Below are 6,000 nucleotides of genomic sequence, written 5' to 3'. Positions count from 1 at the left end.
GCCAGGAGGTCGAGGCTGCAGTGGGCTGTGATTGCACCACTGCACTTCAGCCTGGTTTGGAGTGAGACCAGCCTGGCTGGAGTGAAACAGAGTGAGACCCTGTTTCAAAAATGAAGAAGAAGAAGGAATAATAGAATTATCACTATTTTGCTATCCCTAATGAAATAACACATCTAGGCAACAATCCTTGATGCTGCTAAAACCATTAGCTATAAAGCCAGTAGGGAGAATGAGGAGAGCTAAGTGGGATGAACTAGGCTAACAGCACTTAAACCCATTGATCAATCTTAGCGTCATTAGAAGTGAGGTATTCCAATATCATGCACCTCATGATGGGATACAATAGTAAGTACACAGCACCACCTATATTCTTAAAAAAGCTTGAACTTGAATCTAGCTTGAATTTCTCTAGTGCTTACTACCAGTCTTCAGAAATATGGGGAATAGGAGAACAAGTGAAATGGCACTACAAGGAAGCAACCAGCCAAATTCAGAATGTGAAACTTTCTACAGGAGAGATGACCTAAGGTGGGGAAGGAGAATTCTCTAGATTAAAAAAAACATGTAAGAGACATATTCAATCAACAGCAATATGTGGACCGTGTCTGTAGCTTGATTCGAGGAAATTAACTGTAAAAAGAAACTTTTGAGACAATTAGAAAAATGTTTATTTTCCTGGATGTTAGATGATATTCTTGCTAATTTTGTTAGGTGTGATAGCAGCATTATGGTTATGTAAAAAGTATCTTCAATTGATAGAGATGTAATCTAACAGTAATGATGGTTAAAATAATACACTGTCGCCGGGCGTGGTGGCTCACGCCTATAATCCCAGCACTTTGGGAGGCCGAGATGTGCGGATCACGAGGTCAGGAGATCGAAACCATCCTGGCTAACACAGTGAAACCCCGTCTCTACTAAAAAATACAAAAAATCAGCTGGGCATGGTGGTGGGCTCTTGTAGTCCCAGCTACTCGGGAGGCTGAGGCAGGAGAATGGCGTGAACCTGGGAGGCAGAGCTTGCAGTGAGCCAAGATCGCACCACTGCACTCCAGCCTGGGCGACAGAGTGAGACTCCCTCTCAAAAAACAAACAAACAAACAAACAAACAAACAAACAAACAAACAAACAAACAAAAAACGCTGTCTGGTTGAAGCTTTCAGGCTTGGATGGCTGGGCAGTGCAGCCCAGTGTCCACCTGCAGCAGCTGCCTTCTGTGTCAGTCCTCTGCCCTGCTAAGGCTGTAGAGCTTGTCCGTGCATGTAGCAGGATGCTCCGAGGAGCCGCGCACCGGCAAGCACCATGGTCCACCTCACTACTCTCCTCTGCAAGCCCTGCAATGGGGCCACTTAACCATCTGCCTTGCCCTGGGTGACCGCACCAACCAGCCCTTCTACCACATCATGGCTGCTCACAAGTGTCAAAAGGATGGCCGTTTTGTAGAGCGGCTGGGCTCCTATGATCCATTGCCCAGCAGTCCTAGAGAAAAACTTGCTGTCCTCAAACTGGACTGGATCTGTCATTGGATTGGCTGCTGGGAAAAGCTAGTGGGTCTTGATGGATTTTTCCCTCTGCATCCTATGATGAACACAAATGCTGTAAGACTATGAAGGAAACGGGCATGTGAAGTCCTCTAAGCTTCCCAGAAAACAGATGCAGAGGCTACAGATACACAAGTGAGCTGACTTCAGTGAGCATAGCAGTAGGAACAGTGTCAAGGTCCTCTTAAAATACTGTGTAGAGATCTTAATTTTGTTAGATTAGGAGGTCAATAAATGGAGTGTCCTGATTCACCCTTGCTCTTCTGGTCCGGCCTGCACAGGGCCCAGGGAGAGATTTGTTCTTGTGTGATATAAGGCTGGGGTTAGGTATTAATTAGCTTTTTTGGACTTTGTCTTGGGAAAGACAGTGGCTGCGGGAGGACTGGACTTTCGAGTTGGGCTCTGGGTCTCTTGGACAGCTTTACAGTCTACTGGCTTCCAAGACTTACTGCTTCAAAGCCCCCAGCCAGACTGTTCATGGCCCATCCACATCTTCATGTTCATCCCACAAGTGCAAGAACAGTTACCTTTCTTATTGATTTTGTAATTGGAGATTTATATTGTCTTGTTTAACACATATGCTCAAATATACAAAAGGTAGATTTATTATGAAAATTGCTTTTTGGCTGTAATAACCTACCTTTTAAGAATGAGAAAGTGCTGGGCTTTAGGGAATTCAGAATGAATCAAGATTGAACCATTCAAATGTGGCTGCAGTTTCTGCATGTATCATAGATGGGATCCTTCTGAGTATACTGGAATAGGGAATTAGGACCAAGCCAATTCAGCTGTGGACCTTATTCTTGTCCTTTTCTTTCTTGCTGGTAATTGTATGAAGCAGGTTAAGAAAGCTGCTCTGTGTTAGGATAAACTGTATACCAGTAATTCTGAAGACCTATGATGAGTGATACATTTTACTTCTTGTATCTTTTCCTTCCTACCTTGATGCCAGTAATTTATAAGGGATCTATATAGTTTGAATGTATTTGAGTAACTTCAGTATACTTTAGCTCTACTTTTTGATTTGACTCAAAGAACCATCCATTGGTCTCAAGTATTCCATGTGTTTTAAAAGCCTGAAGTCGCCAGGTGCGGTGGTTCAAGCCTGTAATCCCAGCACTTTGGGAGCCCGAGATGGGCGGATCACGAGGTCAGGAGATCGAGACCATCCTGGCTAACCTGGTGAAACCCCGTCTCTACTAAAAAAGACAAAAAAACTAGCCGGGCGAGGTGGTGGGCGCCTGTAGTCCCAGCTACTCGGGAGGCTGAGGCAGGAGAATGGCGTAAACCCGGGAGGCGCAGCTTGCAGTGAGCCGAGATCTGGCCACTGCACTCCAGCCTGGGTGACAGAGCGAGACTCTGTCTCAAAAAAAAAAAAAAAAAAAAAAAAAAAAAGCCTGAAGTCAGTGAGATGAAATTCAACATCAAGAATTTGAAGTAAAGTGACTTGAAAGAATGTAAAGGAAACATTGGGACAGTGGCTTGTACCTATAATCTCAGCACTTTGGGAGGCTGAGGGAGAAGTATTGCTGGAAGCCAGAGTTTGAGACCAGCCTGGGCAACCAGCAAGATCCCACTTCTACAAAATATTGAAAAAATTAGCTGGGCATCATAGTGCTTGCCTGTAGTTTCAGGTACTTGAGGGGCTGAGGCAGTAAGACTACTTGAGCCCAGGAGGCCTGGGTGACAGAATAAGACCCTGTGTCAAAAAAAAAAAAAAAAAAAAAAAGAAGAAGAAAAAGAAAACATTAGGTAGTATTAGGTATTTTGGCTAGAGCATAATAATTAATTTGATTTTTTGGTTTTCAAAAATTTGAGCTGCAATGAAAGGATATTTCAATGTGTTAAAAAAAATAATAGGCCGGGCGCGGTGCCTCAAGCCTGTAATCCCAGCACTTTGGGAGGCCGAGACGGGCGGATCACGAGGTCAGGAGATCGAGACCATCCTGGCTAACACGGTGAAACCCTGTCTCTACTAAAAAGAAAATACAAAAAACTAGCCGGGCGAGGTGGCGGGCGCCTGTAGTCCCAGCTACTCAGGAGGCTGAGGCAGGAGAATGGCGTAAACCCGGGAGGCGGAGCTTACAGTGAGCTGAGATCCGGCCACTGCACTCCAGCCTGGGCGACAGAGTGGGACTCCGCCTCAAAAAAAAAAAAAAAAAATAATAATAATAATACACTGTCTTGGATTTGCTATAAAACAATCCAGAAAAGAGTGGGTAGAGAAATGAGGTGGCAAAATATTAAAACAATCACTGAAGCTGGGTGGTAGGTATATGGAGATTTATTCTATTGTTTTTTTCAACTTTGGTGTATGTATGATCATTTCCATAATAGGTTTTATTATTAAATTTTATTATTTTATTATTAAGATAAAATAAAACAAACTAAAATAGTGTTTTATAATTAGACAATTTGTGGCTCATTTTTACAGTTCCTTGATTGCAGGTTTTGATGCACAAAAATGTTTGGTTTACTTTGCTCTAAGACTTGGCCCTGATCTCACCACCTCCCTGAAATGAAGGGCCTTCCCTGACTGCCCTCCTCAGAAAGAATCTCCCTGCTCTGAAGTTCCAGGAAGATCCTGGTCCTTGTGTCACTCTAGCATGTATCCAGTATAGCCTGGTACCATCAGCTGGCTTTTTGTGCCCTGAAGTCAGGACTTTTGAATCCAGCAGTCCTGGGTTTGGCGCCTGAGTCTGCTGCTTATTGCTTGTGTGATGTTAGAGATATTCTTTAGCCTTGGTTGTTTCTCTGCAAATGGACATGGGATAATGGTTGTTGTCAAGGACAATAAATAGTAGGTGTCATCTCTTCCTCTAAAATGTCAGGGTTGGTGTTGCAGGTTGCATTGTGTCTCACAACTTCATATGTTCAAGCCCTAACCCCCAGTACCTTAGAATGTGCCCTTATTTGGGAATGAGACCACTGCACATGTGCTAAGTTAAGATTATCCTGGAGTAGGGTGGGCTCTGATCCATATGACTGGTGTCCAAGTAAGGGGGGAAATTTGGACCCAGTTAGGTATACAGGGAAAATCCCATATGAACAGGAAGGTGGCTGTCCATAAGCCATGGAGTGAGGCTTGGAATGGATCCTCCCCTCACAGTCCTCAGAAGAAACTGACTGCCGATGTCTTGATTTTGGAGGCCTTTGTCTGGAGGCCTATGATATGATGCGTTTCTACTGTTTCAGCTGCCCAGTTTATGGAACTTTGTTATGGCAGACCTAGAAAACTCACAGAGATGGGGTCCCCATCTTTGTGTTCCCTTCAGCACCTGCTCAGTGCCTTCTTCTCATCCCAAAGGGAGGCCACAGCTATTGTTCAGGATGTTGATGTCATTGATGACAAGGAAGAGCTTCAGAACTGGGCTGTGAGCCCCCATTGCTGCACTCCTGTCTTGGGTTCTCAGCTTGGCCACTCGTCTGTCAGTATTACTCATGCATTAGGGTCAACTCCCTCTCACCCCTCACTCCATGTGTTCACATATACACAGACACCATGCATGTACTTGTACACATGTACACATACACACCACACATATACTCACACATGTACACACACCATGCATGTACTGTCACGTATGTACACATATACACACCATGCATGTACTCACACACATGTACACAGTCTCACCATGCATGTACTCACACACGTACAGTCTTCATCACACATGTACTCTCATGTACACATACACACCATACATGTACTCTCACACATACACATACATACATGCACACACACAGGTACACATAAATGCCATGCATGTACTCACATACATGGGCACACATATGTACCATACATGCACTCACGTATACACATACATATGTACACACATACATATGCACACACATACACATGATTTTGTTTCTACTACTTTAGAGCAACAATCTTGAACTATTTGCTAGAATGCTCCTGACCTAGTAAAATCTCAGGAAAGGACAACAAGTCCTTACAAGTTGTAGAGAAATGATGTATTAACCAACTGGCCTAAACGAAGTTCTGTGAGCCCAGTTGTACAAATGTCTGGAAGGTTAGGTCCACATGAGTTAATTCTGAGAAAGAAAATGAACTCCTGGATTCTAGAAATTGATGTTACAGAGCTTGGGTCTGGTTGGGAGTGGAAGACCCAGGAATGTAATGTTGGGGGCTCCAGATAGTTCTGTTTCTCCAAGGGCCCTGACCCTGTGTCATTGCTGTGTCCAGCCCCTAAGGGGTGACTTTGACTTGGCAGAGTTCTTTATGGTGGCTTTGGCCGCAGTGGTTCTAACAAATTCAGCCTGATGGTTTGAGGGAGCTCCAGTTCCTGGGTCCATTCTAACTTCCTGACTTTGCAAATCCCTGGAGTGGCCTAACTAACTAAAGGAGCCACTCCTAACTACGAATGAGACCTCAAGAACAGGAAGGGGTGCAGAAACCCAGCTCCAGGGTAATGGTGAGCAGGTGGGCACAGGGGTC

General features: G+C 44.3%; 1 pseudogene; it reads left to right on the top strand.

Annotated features, from left to right (window-relative positions):
* Nucleotides 1-1,302: 1,302 nt before the first annotated feature.
* Nucleotides 1,303-1,685, top strand: LOC104663882 (annotated as a pseudogene).
* Nucleotides 1,686-6,000: the final 4,315 nt, after the last annotated feature.

Source organism: Rhinopithecus roxellana, chromosome 13 (genome assembly GCF_007565055.1).
Source record: "Rhinopithecus roxellana isolate Shanxi Qingling chromosome 13, ASM756505v1, whole genome shotgun sequence".
NCBI classification, from domain to species: domain Eukaryota; kingdom Metazoa; phylum Chordata; class Mammalia; order Primates; family Cercopithecidae; genus Rhinopithecus; species Rhinopithecus roxellana.
This window is presented reverse-complemented; position numbering and strand designations above follow the sequence as displayed.